This window comes from Leptonychotes weddellii, chromosome 1, assembly GCF_054177405.1.
Source record: "Leptonychotes weddellii isolate Sample4059 chromosome 1, ASM5417740v2, whole genome shotgun sequence".
NCBI classification, from domain to species: domain Eukaryota; kingdom Metazoa; phylum Chordata; class Mammalia; order Carnivora; family Phocidae; genus Leptonychotes; species Leptonychotes weddellii.
The window spans coordinates 72557838-72574521 of record NC_138369.1 but is presented as its reverse complement, the minus strand read 5'-3'; the positions used below and the strand labels follow the sequence as shown (position 1 = coordinate 72574521).

At 40.3% G+C, this 16684-nt stretch overlaps 1 long non-coding RNA gene across 1 annotated transcript in view; it reads left to right on the top strand.

Annotated features, from left to right (window-relative positions):
- Positions 1 to 8551: 8551 nt before the first annotated feature.
- Positions 8552 to 16684, top strand: part of LOC145717133 (uncharacterized) — a 106392-nt gene continuing 98259 nt past the window's right edge. The window contains exon 1 of the long non-coding RNA XR_014140167.1: positions 8552 to 8809. This is a non-coding gene — a long non-coding RNA (uncharacterized LOC145717133). The remainder of the gene's footprint in view (positions 8810 to 16684) is intronic.

Here is a 16684-nt window from a genome sequence, read left to right as displayed (position 1 = left end):
CTTCCTAGTGAATCCAGTGGTCAGGGTTGAAGGGATTTACAGGGCTGGGCAGTCTCACACATCACTTGGACCTGCGAAGAACTAACATCTACCCTTTTTTTTTGAAGTTGCTTAGGCTGCACAACAATTCAGATACAAAGCAATACGTGCTTAGGATATTGATGTTTTTCTCTCTCTTTCTTTGGCCCTCGGATTCAGAGAATTCATTTAATCACAGTTCACATTTCCTGGCGCACTATTATTATTGGGAGAGCAAGCTCCTTCTCTTTCCTTCCTTCGTTTTTCCCCGCATTCCATCCCCTCTCCTGCCTTTCCCTCCCTCCCTCCCTTACATCCTTTTAATTTCCATTCCCCCCCTCTGTTTCCCTGACCCACTCATAGTCAACCATTTTTAAATGATTCACGTGTATGCTTTTATTTATCTGTGTTCTTACAAAGTGTCTGTTGTTTTTGCACATGGGTTTTTAATTTTCATGAATGATATTATGTTATATTGATCTCATTCTCTTTTTCTTTTCGTGTTCAACACTGGTTTTAATCTTTCCTTATGCTTTTGTGTATATCTGCCTGTTGATTTTAACAGCTGCATAATATTCCACATTGAACTTATACATCTCCTGGTGTTGGATACCAGGATTGCTTCCAATTTCCCACCACCATAGCAATACGATCATGAATATTATCATGCATTCCCTTATTGACCTGTGTTGGAATGTCTCTGCAACACTCCCAGGAGCTAGAATGCTGGGTCATAGAATATGACTACACTTAATTTGATCACACAGCTGTGTGGATCTCCAACAGGGCTGCACATTCTGTATGAGCTCTGCATGAGAATTCCTTGAGCCACACATTGCCAACATTTAGCATTATCCTGGTATCTAGTTTTTACCAATTTGATGATGTAAAATGACATTCTATAGTTATAATTTGCTTTTCTGTAATTATTAATTTGAGCTTTTTATATGTTTATCAGACTCCTTGTTTTCTTTTTAAATAATTGCTTATTTATATCTTTTACCCATTTTTTCTATTGAAATTTGTGAAATTTTCTTGTTGGTTTGTAAGAGTTGCAACAACTTCCTCCCCTTCTCCTTCTTCTCCTTCTTCTCTTTCCTCTCCTTCTCTTCTTCTTCTTCTGTCTCCACCTCCTCCTCTTCTTCTACTCCTCCTTCTCCTTCTTCACAATTCTACATATTTGTTTCTTGAGACTTTTAGATATGGCAACTATCTTCTCCCAGAGTGTCTTGTGTCTGTTAACTTTCGCCATAATTTCCTTCCTCACATTGATACTCTTAATTTTGATGGGATTAAATTAATTAATTTTGGTTTGATAGTTTTTGCTTTTGGGGTTTTTTTTCAGAGGTCCTTCATTGCCATTAGATCCTAAAGATATTCTCCAACATTATTAAACCTACTATTTCTACCTTTTCCATGTAGGATTTAAATCCACTTGATGTCTACCTTGCAAGTGGTGTTAGGTAGTGATCCAGTATTATTTTTCTGTATAGAGTGAACCAATTTCCTGATTACATCTATTATATAGGCTATCTTTTCCTCTTTTCCTCATGGATTTGGGTTGTACCAATACATTTCCATTTATATATGGGTTTAACTCTGACTTGTCTGTTTTCTTCCATAGGCCTCTTTTTCTGTTCTTGTTCCAGTACCATATTACTTTCAATTACTGTGCTTTTTTTTATATGTCTTAATATTTGGTAGGGACAGCTCCCTCCTCATACTTTCTCTTCTTTTTTTTTACTTTGATCTTTTATGAACTTTAATATAATAATATATTTTCATCCATAGAGGTCTCATGTATTAATTTTTTAAGGATTTATTTATTTCTTTTAGAGAGAGTACAAGCTGGAGGGGCAGAGGGAGGGGGAGAGAGAATCTCAAGCAAACTCCACACTGAGCACAGAGCCCAACGCGGGGCTCAGTCTTAATGACCCTGAGAGCACAACTTGAGCCGAAACTGAGTTGGATGCTTAACCGACTGCACCACCCAGGCACCCCTCATGTATTAATTTTTAACTGAATCTTTGACCTTTGTCTTTTCTGTGAACTATTTTTTCAACAGTGCAAGATCAATCCATTGGAATGAGGACATGCCAAGTGGTGCTGTTTGATCCTGTTGCTCTCCAAACAGTTTCCAGTCTGTGGAAGAGTACTGGCTGTGAAAGAGTAATCTGGATGTTTGTTAAGAATAAAAATGACTACCCCCTCAGAGATTTTTATTTGGTTGGTTCAAGTGGATTTAGGAATCTGAATTTTTAATAGTTCTCAGATGATTCTGATGGGCTGCCATGTTTAGGAACCACTACTCATTGCACTAAAAGATAATTTTGAGTTTTTTATGGTTCTTTCTTCTCCTCCTCCATTAGAAAAAAATCCCCAAGAGAAAATAATTCTGATGTAAGAAGGAATTATGAACAAACATTGCTAATTAAAAATATCACTCATTATAAATTTATTGTACATATTTTTATCTAAAGAATTAAAGAATTAAAATGCCTTAGGTCAAAGGTATGCAAGATACCCTCTGAATACTATTTAAAAGCAAACTTATGGGGTGCCTGGGTGGCTCAGTCGTTAAGTGTCTGCCTTCAGCTCAGGTCATGATCCCAGGGTCCTGGGATTGAGCCCCGCATTGGGCTCCCTGCTCGCCGGGAAGCCTGCTTCTCCCTCTCCCACTCCCCCTGCTTGTGTTCCCTCTCTCACTGTCTCTCTCTCTGTCAAATAAATAAAATCTTAAAAAAAATAAAAATAAAAAAATAAAAGCAAACTTATTAAAGTATTAAAGGACAATTCCACAATATGCAATTTATTCTTTTTTCCCCAAGCCCAATAAATAAAATAGGGTAATTATAATTGCAATAATGGCTTCTAGATGGCTAGCACATTGAAGTCTTTATCAGTTGAGAGATGAAAATTCTCTGCTTTCAACCAGAATAGTGCAATGCATAACATTTTAACTTCTACTTGGATGAAGTTTACCGACACGGATTTCATCAATGACAAATCAACAAGGAGACTGTTTTATCTTTCAGGAGCAAATGGGCAACAGGGAAGATGGATGGTCATGTGGAAGTGTATAATTATGTATTCTAGCTCTCCTAAACTTTAATAAATAAACCCTTAAATGCCATTCAGAGAAAGGTGGATCAATTGCTTGGCCACTTGTTCACCTGATTTATCATATTTTATAGAGGCATATTGAAGACTTTGTTGATGCAACAAAATTGTATTTCATGATGGAATTTAAGCCAGTTAGCCTTCAAGAGACTGAAAGAGTAAACTGAGCATCTGAGCCTCATGTCATGATGGACGGTGATTATGCCAAGATATATTCTAATTGTTCTAAATGAATTTATGAATTTGCCTTCAAATGTCATTGGAAGGGTGTTTGTCTTTCATGCCCACAATTTAAGCTCTGCAAGTTAAAAAATGAGATAAGGACTTTATGAACACCCTTTATTTGTTGAAAGACTGAAATGGGGTCGCTTAGGTGGCTCAGTCATTAAGCGTCTGCCTTCGGCTCAGGTCATGATCCCAGGGTCCTGGGATCGAGCCCCACATCAGGCTCCCTGCTCAGCAGGTGTCTGCTTCTCCCTCTGCCTCTCCCCCTGGCTTGTGCTCTCTCTCTCTCTCTTACTCACTCTCTCTCTCAAAGAAATAAAATCTTTTAAAAAAAAAGAAAGACTGAAATGCATATAGTCTTCTCTTGGTTAAGTCATTGTGATGGTTTCATTTGCATTGCTTTAACCCAAATATTTTTTAAAGGTGTATGACCTTTATTTATTCCTTAGCCTGGTGACATTCCTATGGGTGAATGAACTTGCATAGTTGATGGGCTTCATGGAAAAGGAACGTGTTCACAGAGGAAAATGTCAAGCTAAACTTTTGATAGGAACTTTTAAGACAAAAAGTGGTAGGCTGCTAATTGTAGTAGAAAGATCGTGTCTTTTCAAGAATCTTTACAGGGCCCTTTGTGCAGCTCCTTCCTGTCCAAGGACATCGTGGGGGATGGTATATAACTCAGTCACACCTGAGGCTTCTGCAATGTTTGTTATTTCCAATTTTTGAACATGTGACTCATTATCAGCAATACCTGACATTTCCCCAATGTTTATGAATTACAAAGCAGGTTTTAGAAAATGGTTTTCACATTTGAGTCTCCTTATAACTCTGTGAAGCATGTATTATTAATCCCATTTTACAGATGGGAAAACTTGGCCTAGAAAACAGTGACTATATCTTTAATTCAGGTTTACTGACTCCAAATTTCCCTGACACCATTAACCTGACTGATAAACTATTCTCCTTTCACAGATACTTCTGTATTTCTTATTTAGGAGTTGAAAGCAGGGGTCAGCTGGCAAACTTTCTGTAAAGAGCTAGAAAGTAAATATTACAGGTGTTGAAGGCTATAAGGCCATAGCTCTATTGCAACCACCCACTTCTACAGTTATAGTGTGAAAGCAGTCAGTCCATTCTTAAAATGAATAGGCGTGTCTGTGTTCTGATAAATTTTATTTGCAAAACCAGGCTGGACAGATTTGGCCCATGAGCTGTAGTTTGCTGACACTTGCTATAGAGTAATGAATCTTACAGAGAAAGAGATTATGTATGTAACTCAGGCATGTTTTAGTATCCAATTCCTCATATGCCTCACTTGTATTTTCGTATTTATTTCATGGAATCATTACATTGCACACCATGTCATGAGCATCCCTGTCCCATTTAAATATTTCTATTTCCCCACAGCAGCTGTTCCACCTTTCTCGGGCTCTTCTGTCTCCTCTCTCTCTTTCTCTCTTATTTTTAAAGTGGTCTCCATGCCCAGCATGGAGCCCAACTTGGGGCTTGAACTCAGGAAGCTGAGCCGAGATCGAGTCGGATGCTTAACCAACTGAGCCACCCACGTGCCCCACAGACCTTTCTTTCTGAAGTCTCTCTTGTCCTCTGCCCCTCTACCATCTTACCTTCCTGTGGGTCTTTCTGAGTCATTTCTTGATGTGGTTTAGCTCTCTATCAGCTTCCTCATTTGCATCCCCACCCATCATCTTCTCTCAGCACAAAGTGGGGATCTGGGAATTGACTCTACTTTGCAGGTAGAAAGATGATTATTAATATCAATGTTTTCCCTGCTAAATACATGTAAAGTGCTGACCCTAGCACATGGCACATAGTAAATGTTCAGAAAATAACAATCATTTTTGCCTTAAGTACCTGAGTTTTGGAGGGTAGAGTACTGTGAAAATGTAAGCCATTGGCTATTGGTATGGCAATTAGGACTACAGAAACCTTTACACAACCCAGAGAGCTCAGAAGCCTCGGGTTTAGGACTTACTGAGGTGACAGCTTTCATGGTCCCTCAGGGGTTCTGAGAATAATCTACATGTCTAGACTATGCTACTTTCCCCATAGAAAAGATTTGCTTGTGCTGTGTTAATCCAAACACTAAAGCATTTTTCGCTTAAAGACTTTGTGACTTGAAAAAACATCTTCAGCTTGACAGCAGATCGTATTCAATAGGACCTGCTTCACAGAGCTACATGTTTGCATTCACAGTGAATAAAGAGCTTCAAACATATTTTCAGCCAGACAGACATTTTGCAGAACAAGACTTTGTGGATGGCACTGAAAAATCCTGATGTTAAAATTTCATCCTAATTTTTATAGAGCTATCTTATGATAACATTATCACAATATTTTAAAGCAAATTGTCATGTGCAATGAATACCACAATGGAAGTCACTTTCGCACATTTTTCAATCATTTCAAAACATTTCCCCATCCCTGCACTCATTCACTCAAGCAAGCATTTTTCAACTGTTTGGTATATACCAGGTGCCAAGTAGTAAGACCTAGTTTACGTTCTTAAGAAGTGCAATACAGTGGGAGAAGCATTCATGTTATAAAACAGTCTTCAGTGGAGTTATCCACAAGAGGACCCTACAAGATAGAGTGCTCCTGCAACTGGATGCGTGCTGGATATTCAAGGGGGCTTCATTGTTTGAAAACAATTTCAAGGTGGTTTACAGAGCACAATACGGTAAAAACTAAGTAGTGAGAAAACTGGGACTAAGGAAAACTTGGGTAAGGAAAGTCCATTGAACTAAATGGAAGGTTAGTGAACAAACTGCCTGCCATAAATTACGCACTTACTAGAGATGAACTATAAATTTGGCTCTGAGCTTCCTACCAGTCAAAGTGAAGAGGAAAGTATGATCCTTTAAATGGTCAAAGTATCTGTAAGACAAAAACAGATGAGCTATGCCTTAGAGAAATGTATCTTGTGACTTCTCCTAATTGACACTTAGTCCTTATCGTCCCTACATAAACCAAGTAAGTCTCATATAAGGTTGTTTCTTAAATCTTCCTTCAAATAGGCCAATGCGGTAATGTCAAAGCAGAGATCAGCATGTGATATCATGCCAGAATGATATCTCCTGATTAAGTCTCGTCTTCTGCTTACTCCAAAAATCAGGCTCGTAGTGTCTACAGAAATCAATATTCTGATTATCTCTCAAGAAATCTCCCGTTTCTCTTATTTCTCTCAACTGAGTTTTTGTGAGGAAATGGCATCAGAAAATTTTGAATTTGAAAAGTAAATCTGAAAGAGACTGCTTTATTTTTTTTTTAAGATTATTTATTTATTTATTTGAGAGAGAGAGGAAGGGAGAGAGAGAGTGCACAAGCAGGGGGGAGGGGCGGAGGGAGAGGGAGAAGCAGTCTCCCTGCTGAGCAGGAAGCCCGATGCAGGGCTCGATCCCAGACCTGAGCCAAAGGCAGACACTTAACCGACTGAACCACCCAGGTGCCCCCCAAAACACTAGTTTTAAATAGAGTAAAATTTCAATAGAGGGTAATCCTGAGTGAAAACATTATAGGTGACATTTATTATCTGCTTTATATTTTTCTATGACTCAAACCTCTGATTATGAAGCCATCCCAACCAGATACTCTGCATCTAGAGCAGAACCTGATCCTCAGGGCTCTCTCTGACGCTTAACCACCATCTGGGGTTGACCAGATGCCCTGGGTAGCTCTAGGACTTGGCCTACAGGGTTGTCTGTGGCAAGAAGATTGATCATATTGGAAAGTACATTATGTCTTTTGCAGGATCAGGTGAGGCCAGCCTGCCAGAATGGGACTGACACACTGATTCTGGGTCACTCAAATTGTTTATAGAGTCAGGGGACCCAGGACCTAGAGGTGGTCCTGCTTTGGCCAGAAACAAAGCACTACCCTGCTGCAATTTTGTATTATACTTCTCACATTCCCATGCTCTATGTCCTTCTCCCAGCTCTTGTCTTGGCATAATGTTTTGATTTTTGGCACAACCCGAGAGCCCCAGAGAGTATCAGTTCTGATATCAGAGAGGTGGCAAGGACTGGTAGTAACAAGGTCATAGAAAGACAGTGAGGACCTCCTTCTTGCTGGGTACTGTCCCAAACAGTAAGGGCCTTGATTGCAACATCATTTCACACAAGAACATTAACAAGGGCCCTGCTCTGAGTCAGGACTTATTTATAAACTCTTAGTTAATTTCTCAATGTTATATTCAGAAGCTGAAATTCCCACAATTGCTGGTATGAATGGAAAAGTTGCAGCATATGGCAAGAGTGATGAATCTTAGGAAGCTTAAATTTTTGCTTTTTCTCAGAGGCTCCTCAGCTGACAAATCTTGAGTTCTTTCATTCATTCTTGCCAGTTGGGGATTGGCTTGGCTCAGCTCATCTCTTGTGAAGGTTTGGACTGTGGTCTTGGAAATACCAGCAGCCCTGGGGGTTTTGAACCAGGCACTCTGTGTGTTTGGTGGGGGCTGGAGGGGAAGGGGTGGCACATCCTGGAAAGTGTGTTAATGCCTGGAGGTCCAGTTTTCATTTCTGACCTGTTTGCCATCCAAGTACTGCTGTACTAATTCATGGTTCCTGATCCTGGGCTTTATTGTTATCTGGTATTTCCTTGACTTTGGTTCCTTGCCATTCCCAGAAGGAGAAATGTAGTCAAGGAACAGTTCCACATCAGAAGAGTTAAGGATGGCTTCATGAAGATGCTGATTGCATGCTTTTGTGATTAGACACAGCAGGAGACTCGCAAGTTTATAGCTATTTATGAGGCTGTAATTCACTCACTTGCTCATTCATTCATTCACTAAACATCTATTAAATCCTGGCCACTTCCCTGCCACAGTGATAGAGGTTAGAAAAATAAACAAGCATTTTTTTTATTTTTGCCTTTGTAGGGCTCGCAAAATAGTGGGAGAGCAAACTTACAAGGCAATCTGAGAAGCATAAATTAGGGATATGTATCAAAAGTGCTGTGGGAAACATAAAGGAGGATGAAGCAATTTGTTTTCTTTGGAAGGGGGCAAGAGGAACGGGGCAAGTCTTCCTGGGGCAGGTGCTCTCTGTGCTGTGGGAAACATAAAGGAGGATGAAGCAATTAGTTTTTTTTGGAAGAGGGCAGGAGGAACCAAGCAAGTCTTCCTGGGGCAGGTGCTCTCTGAGCTGGGGCTTGAAGGAGGAGTAGGGGAGTGGCCATGGAGTTGGAACCCTGTGACTAGTTCTGGCCAATGGGTTTTGAATGGAAGTGACAAGCTTCCAAGCAAAGATAGTTGAAAGGCAGTGTGCCTCATCCATTTCTTTCTTCCCCTTTGGCAGAGTCTGTGGAAGTTGTGTACCCAAATTGTGGAGCCTCAAGATGGAATCCTTGGGTCACTACATGGAAGAGAACCACTCAGGAAAGGTGCCTAACCCATATTGATCTTTGCATGGATGAGAAAACCTCTGTTGTGGTAAGTTACTGAGATTTAGGGTTACTTGTTACAAGAGCTGAGCCGATCCTATTATGACTAATTTAAGGAGTTTTCCAAGCATATATGGGGACCTTTCTGAATGAGAGAAGGACAGGTGAAAACTCATGGTGGCATTTCCTGAAGACAAGGGAACTGGTCTATTTTCCTGTCAGTTCCTTTCCATCCTTCTTCTCATGGAAGAAGTACAAATCTGCACTTATAGACTATTGTAGGCACAGGCTGAATGTGCTTCTATGGAAGCAACAGCAGAGTTGTGGGTTCTTTTTGTAGAAAGCGGAAGGAGTATGTGGAAATGGTGAATGCCGAGGGGTTGGGTGAGACACTGAGCACATCTTACAGTGCTGGTTGGAGGTAGCAAAGCCTGGCTGCCTGTCTCTTGGTAGTCCCTGCAGCGGATATCTGGGCCCACTCATTTATGGCTGACTTTAGACGATGGGGCACTTGATCTTTTTTTGTCCTCTACTCTGTGGTCTGTTATCAGTTCTGAGCGACAGGAAAAGTTTCACTCAATATCCCATTACATCGCAAGATACTTGTGCAAGACATTGGGGTCCAAAGAATCTGTGCCTTGTCTTCCAAATAATTAGATGGCAGAGCCAGGAGTAAAACACTGATTTACTAAATCCAAATTCAGTATTTTTAGTGTGTCATTATAGGGTTGATATTTCTTTTGTTGTTATTGTTTGCTTTTTCCTCTTTCGTCCTCTTTTTTAACATCCCAATGGCCAGGTCAGTTCATTTCTTTAAAGAGAATGAAGGAAATGCAGTACAGTGATTACATTCTTGAGGTAAGAGGCAGGCTGCTTTGGTTAAATTCTTGCATCCATCCATACCTCCCACTCCCTTGCTACTTACCAACTGTGTGACCTTTGTCAAGTCACTCACTCTCTCCCAAGCCTCAGTTTTCTGGTCTGAAAATGGGATAATCATAGCAGCTGCGAAGAAAAATGAGATGGCGGGAGATGGGGCAGATAACACACTTAGCACAGTGTCCGGCTTAGAGCAACTACTCGGTGAGTGTTGGCTATTAGTGTGGATTTCGTTTTTAGGATGAGCCTCAGCAACATCATAAGGAAAGCAAAACCTATCTCTGTCAGATTTTATTTTTATTTATGATTCCTTCTTGTCGTATGCCCATCCTCCCTTCCCCAGGGACCCACATCCTCATTTTGCCCACTGAGAGCCCTTTGCCTCCTCACTTTTACCTTCTGGCATCCAGGCTTCTTTTTCCCATACAATGTGCTTCTTATCCTCTCCAATGCACAGCCATAGGTCAATGGTCTGGAAATGATTTTTTATTCTAATGGGGAGGGTAAATAAATGAGTTTCAGACAATCTTAGGTGCATTTTAAGTGAGGTATTTTGGAGGCAACACTCTTTACTTACCCATATCTTCCCAGTTTATACTATAAATCATGAAGGGGATTGATTGGTAAGAATTTGCATCAGGGCAAGTGGACTGGTGGGCCTAAATCCTCACATCACTTTCTGGCTCACTTGGGGGTCTTATATAAAGATGAAGGCAGACACATGGCAACACATACAAGCAGCAGCAGCAGCAGCAGCAGCTAGGCTGACTTTGCCTTGGACAGGATGAGAAATGGCTGCATCCACCCCAGCCAAATTTGGGCTGGTCAATACGAAACTTCACACACATTTTAGGAAAGTTGAGGCCACTTAGTTTTAGCTTCTGATATACAAATTGTGTCGCCTGAGCAGAGATAAATATATTTTGGCAATTATAAAGGTTCTACATCAGGGTACAGATGAAGATGTAACTCTGGTGATTTGTGACTCCATCACCAGCCCCTCAAGCTGTTTCTAGCCTCCTTATTTACAGCTTTCCTGAGCTGTAGATCTTATAAATACAAAATGAATGAAGTAGTGCAAATGAAAAAGCAGCTTTCCTTATGGCCTATTTACATCTCCTTGCTTGTCACTGGGGTAAATAAAGACCCAGACTCCTGAGCTGTGGGGGACTGGACTATTCCTTGTATCCACAATGTAGATAGAGAAGGTTTCCAGAGAAGCCTGGGGAAGTTGAGAGAGACACTTGTGGCCTTTGAGCTTCCCAAATGAGGAAAATTCTGAAGGTTAGGGGTCATTATCTTTGATTTCATAGTCCAAGAGAATCTTGACATTCCCCATGGATGTCTTCTGAGGCTTTCGTGAATTCTCATAATGTAAGATGACTAAGGGGTAGATGGAATTATTGGTCCCAAATCTTTGCCTTCCCTACATTCATACCATTTCCGTGGCTTTGTCCTGAGTGAAGTACATTTCCCAACCGCTTGACTTTGGGCTTGGCCATGTGACTTTGCTTTGACTAAGGGCATGATAAATGACAGGGTATCAGTTCTGAGCCTAGGCCTGAAAGGGCTGTGTACATTTTCATTTGCTCTCATGTGCCTATCCCAAACCTACGACATGACCTGGATATCTTACTCACTGGTCTAAGGACAAAGAAAAACATATAGGGCAGAGCAGACCTGCTTAGGTGAAGTTTATAAAGTTTACTATGTATGGGACAAGAGTCCAGAAATATAAAGCAGATCCTGTATGGCGATCTTATCTTAACCCTAAATCACAGTAACTTACCATGACAGAGGTTTTCTCATCCATACCAAGACCATTGTGGGTTGGGCATCTTTCCTGGGTGGCTCTCTTCCATGCAGTGACCCAAGGATTCCATCTTGAGCCTCTACAATTTTAGCACACAACTCCCACAGACTCTGCCAAAGGGGAAGAGAGAAATGGGTAAGGCACACTGCCTTTCAACTGTCTTTGCGTGGAAGCTTGTCACTTGTATTCAAAGCCCATTGGCCAGAACTAGTCACAGGGCTCCAACCCGACTGCAGAGGAGGATGGGAAGGGTCAGGGAGTGCATGCATATTTTGTGAGCACTTACTGCCTCTGTCATAATGCTACTCCTCCTTCAAGCTGCAACTCAAAGGGCACCTTCTCCATGAAGCAGCACCTCTTGTCCCTTTCCAAGGAGAAGAAATTTCTTCTTCCTCCTTTATATCCACAGTGCTTTGATATACATCTCAATAGCCAGTATCAAGGCCCAAGTGCTTTATATTGGAAACTTATTAAATTTTACTACATTGGTCTTCATAGTAGACACCTATTATTTCTGCCTGCTCAACATCAATTCCCCTCCTTTTCTTTGGAGAACACCCCTCCTCTACCGTCAGTGCATGGCTTTGGGAGGGGCTGACCCACCTCTCAGCTCCAGGGGGCCACATATGGCCAATCAGCATATCCCCTTCCCTGGACACTGTGCTTGGTACAGGAAGGTCTTATGGGACTCAGTGCCAGGACTTTTGTTAGCATTTTGGGGAAAGAGAAGGTCCTTTTTCACTTGGATTAACAGCTATAGTAATAATGGCAGCTGGGGTGGTCTGAAGTTCCTAGTGGAGAAGGCCCACTTGAGAATGCTGTCAACGGAAAGGAAAATGGGACAGAAAGAAAGAGCTAGAACTAGAAATAAAACTGGAAATAGAGGTAAAGGAGGAGAAAAGAAAAAAAGAGAGAGAAAGTTGCTAATATGATTTGAGCTGTTTGAGATCCTGGGGTTAACTGGGCCAGAAACATTTCTTGAACTTTTCAATGAAGTAATTAAATTTATTTTTGTTTTATTTTATTTTATCTCAATTTTGCTTAAACTGGTCTGAGCAAGATCTTTTTCTCACACATAACCAAAAGATTTCTGAATTTGCAAATAGTTGAAATTGTAAGTATGACATCCTAAAATGCCAAAATCTGTGGGTAAGATAGGCAGCAGAAGACATTTCCTCACCAATCAATGGAGAAGTGGGTTCTAAGGACTGTCCTTAGACGTTACACTTCATGCTGGATCGAATATAGAAAAACTCTCATCTTGCTTCCTTGTGCCATCTTTTCTTTTGTTGCTTCCCTCCACTTACCTTCTCGATTATTTTGTTAGTCACTGGTATGTTCTCTACTGCTCAAGTCCTCTAGACCTACTGCTTAACCCTGAATTCCTGTAAAAAAATTCACGTCCAGTTACCATCAGCCACCGAATCTTGGGTTTGTTCTTATTTGTTGTAAGTTCAGGGAAGTCCTGAACTTTCTTAACTTACTCTTGCTTGGACTCACCAGTAAAACAGAAAATGTGATGGTGACAACACCAGAAGGCACTGAGGACTGACTCATCCTGCAGCATCTTCCATGGGTAGGTTACTGAGGCTGAGTAATGACATAGCACTGCAAACGTGCTCACTGAGCTGGGCCATCAGGATGCCTTCTCATAACCTCTGCAGCCTTGCTCCTTCCCTGAGTGGATGATGACTCTGCATCCTGCTTATGCAAGGTTAAGGCCTTTTCTTCTTTTCCTTCTATTTTTTTCTAGTCTTCTCACTGTCTCTCCCTATGCATATTCTTTCATCTTTCCAAAATACTTCACAAAGTAGTGAAAGTTCACTTACTCTCTCTAAAGCTGTTTCCCCATATTTGAATAGGGTTAATAATGTTTACTTACTAGAACTGTGATGATCAGTATGAGATTAGCTATGTAGAGTGAGCCACCCAAAGCCTGGCTCCTCACAGATGCTAACATACATTAGTACTCTAACCTTACTGCTATATTTGCCTTCTTATATTTTTCTTCCTGATGGTGAAATGTAATCCAAATATATTTTGTCTCTTTAAAGAAGTTAAAGGGCTATGTGTCTTGATCATCTGTTTTCTTCTTTTAGTTGAATTCAGCCTGAGAATTCTTTTATTTTCAATGACTCGCTCATCTCATGCATGGAATTTTACTGGAGATCATGACGTTGCCCCTTTCCCTCCCTATCTGTGCTGCTGTACACCACAGAAATGGAAAATAATGAGAATCCCTACTTTTGGCGAATCCCTGAAGCAGTATTTCTTTCCTGGGCTATCTTCAACCACAGGTCTTATGTTCACGGCTAGTCTTGTGTTCTATAGAACATTAGCTCCATGGATTATTTATAGGTACCACATCCAAAAAGATTTCCACAACTGAATAAATTTGTGAGTAACCTGGTGTAAACCAAGTGTGTCAATCTTCTGCAAGACTTCCCAGAGCCTTTGTATGCCAGCGTATATGGTGAATCTTCAAGGGAGGTGGGGGAGATATAACGTGCAATGGTTCTCAAACCCACTTGGCCGGGGAACCTGCTATTAGTTGAGCCTGTCATGAAACAAGTATTCCAGAGAACACACTCGGATAAATGCTGACTTAGTGTTTTAATTTGATTTCTCTAATAATGTCTTCTTTGTTCCAGGAATGTTAGATTTTTCTGTCCTCTTCCTCAATTGTCTTGTCTTTTTTGTGCTTGCTCCTGTATCTTTGTTTTGTTCCTGCTGGGTAAATACACTCATAGGTTGAATGATAAAACACAGTGATTAGTCGACCAAAGAGAAGAGTGAATAGTCATACCAGTGTGTGGTGATAAATGTTTGCAATATGTTGAATTCACCTTTGCTGCTTTTCTTTAACTGATAAAGTGAATGGGGGAAGGTAATGTTGTCTCCATTCTTCTCTAGGACTTTCCTTCTGATTGGAACATGGGAGGCTTAGTGGGGTCTTAAATATAAAGAACATCTTTTGGGAAAATGATCCAATTTTTCATTGTAAGAGCACACATCAAAATATATTAGCCTGCAGTCATTTGATTTTTATGGCTTATCTGTTTCTAATTTGCTTGCAAAACTGGGGTGGATAATGTAGACCAGACCAAAAGATAGAATTTTCATGTACACAGTCACCAATATATTGAGTCAAGAAATAATAATTTACTCATTTATGCCTTTCTTCTCTCTAAAGTATAGCACATATTTATTAATTAATTAGTGTTAGCAAAGCCTCTCTCCCCACCTTTTTTTTGGGGGGGGGTAGTTTCTTTCATTGTAATCCAGATAAAGCTTTTACGAAATGGAACTAGCACACTTCACACCTTGTAGCTAATTTTTAAAATACAGTCCCCTCTGGATTGGTATATATTTAAATTAAATTAGGAGGTCAGAATTAATGCCCTTGCTTTCCTATTTCTTTTTCTTTCTTTGTTCTTTGAACCTTTCTCTTTCTAATGAAAAGAATATGATTTTTTTTAAACCCTCCTCTTCTTAATTTTATTTAGTTCAGTAAGGGCGAACATAAGTTACTTCTTGTTTTCTTTGTCTTCATTTGTAAAATGTTATCACCTCTGTGACAGCTATATAACCTTGGGCAATGTGTAAATAAGGTACATCCTTCCTGTGATTGCTTTTATCTTTTTACATAGGATTTAATTTTGGAATTCTCCATTTATGATATCAGTTTGTTATTAGCCATTTTAGGGCAATAAAGTAAAAGAATTTAAAAGCTCATTTTTAACGGGAGTTAAATAAGAAACGTATAGAATTTCCTTTTTATGGAATATACATTTTTACAATACTTGGGCCCTTCCTATTACCTTTATATTGATTTATATATAAATTGAAGACATGTTTATCAGAAAGGACTTTAAGAGTAAAAAAAATATATGTTTTGTGCGCGCGCACACACACACACACACACATATCTATGCATCTCCCTTAGAAATTCTGATCTGGTAGTTCTAGGATGTGGCCCCCGCATCTGTACTTTTAAAGCCCCCCTGGGTTTTGTATCGCAATGCCAACTGAGAAGCACTCGTGTAGAATGTTCTGTTTGGAAATGCAGTTGACCCTGATATGATACAGAGGTTAGAGCTGCTCACGTCAGCCTCACATAGTCAAAAATCCACATATAATTTGATTCCCCCAAAACTTAACCACTGACAGCCTACTATTGACTGGATGCCTACTGATAACATAAATGGTCAATTCACATATATTTTATATGTTACATGCATCATGTACTATAGTCTTACAATAAAGTAAGCTCGAGAACAGAAGGTGTTTCTGAGAACCTCATAAGGAAGAGAAACATCATTTACAGTACTGTACTCTAAAGCAATCTGTGTGTAAGTGGACCCACTCAGTTCAGACAGACCGTAATTTCTTGTGAGAAGCCTGTCTCATCCACGGCTGACAGGATGGAGGCACAGAGAGATGAAAGAATTTTTGTGGAAACCACACAGTAGACCCTCGGGGGTGCCAGCAACGGGCAGGGGTTGTTTCCTTTTAGGTTCTCTCTTACAACCCAAGGAAATGACTGATGGAGAACATAGGCTGGGGCCCTAGTATTACTAACTGAGCTGCAGAGGAGAATATTTTAACACTTTGCCACCCAGTTATGCCTCTTCTATGCTTTTCTACAAAAAAATACGTCCAAACTGGCTGGAGCAGAGATCATGTGTAGATACATTTAGCAATCCGGTGGGAATCCTTGCTTTTTTTTTTTTTTAATTGAGTACGGTTTTCAAGTTGTTTTGGTTTAAATGGGCCAGTTGAGTTAAACAGAATTCTAGGGAATGAATGGCTACAACTTGTCCAAATTTCCTCTTCACTCTCTTCCTGTCACCAATTCATACCTCTGTCATTTTCACTCTAAAACACCATGAAAAGGAGTGCGTAACAAAGGCAGTGCATGTCAGAGTTTAGAATTCTGACTAAATTGGATCAGTTTTACACATTCTTTGCCTATAAATACAGGATATAAAAGTCAACACGGGTTTCTATTGTGAGAGTCCCCTTTTCACGGTAGTTACCAAATGTAATCTTGATGGATGGAACTCAATAATGGTGTGTCTAGAGGGTGGCGTAAAGGTGTCCTTTCTGGTGGTGAAACAGAGCTTTATGAGCAAGAACAAGCAATAGGTTTTCCCCAGAACTTTCATACCTCGTCATGCTGAACAGTTACTCTTAACCACATGTGGCTAAGAAAAGTGTGCTTCAGTGGGA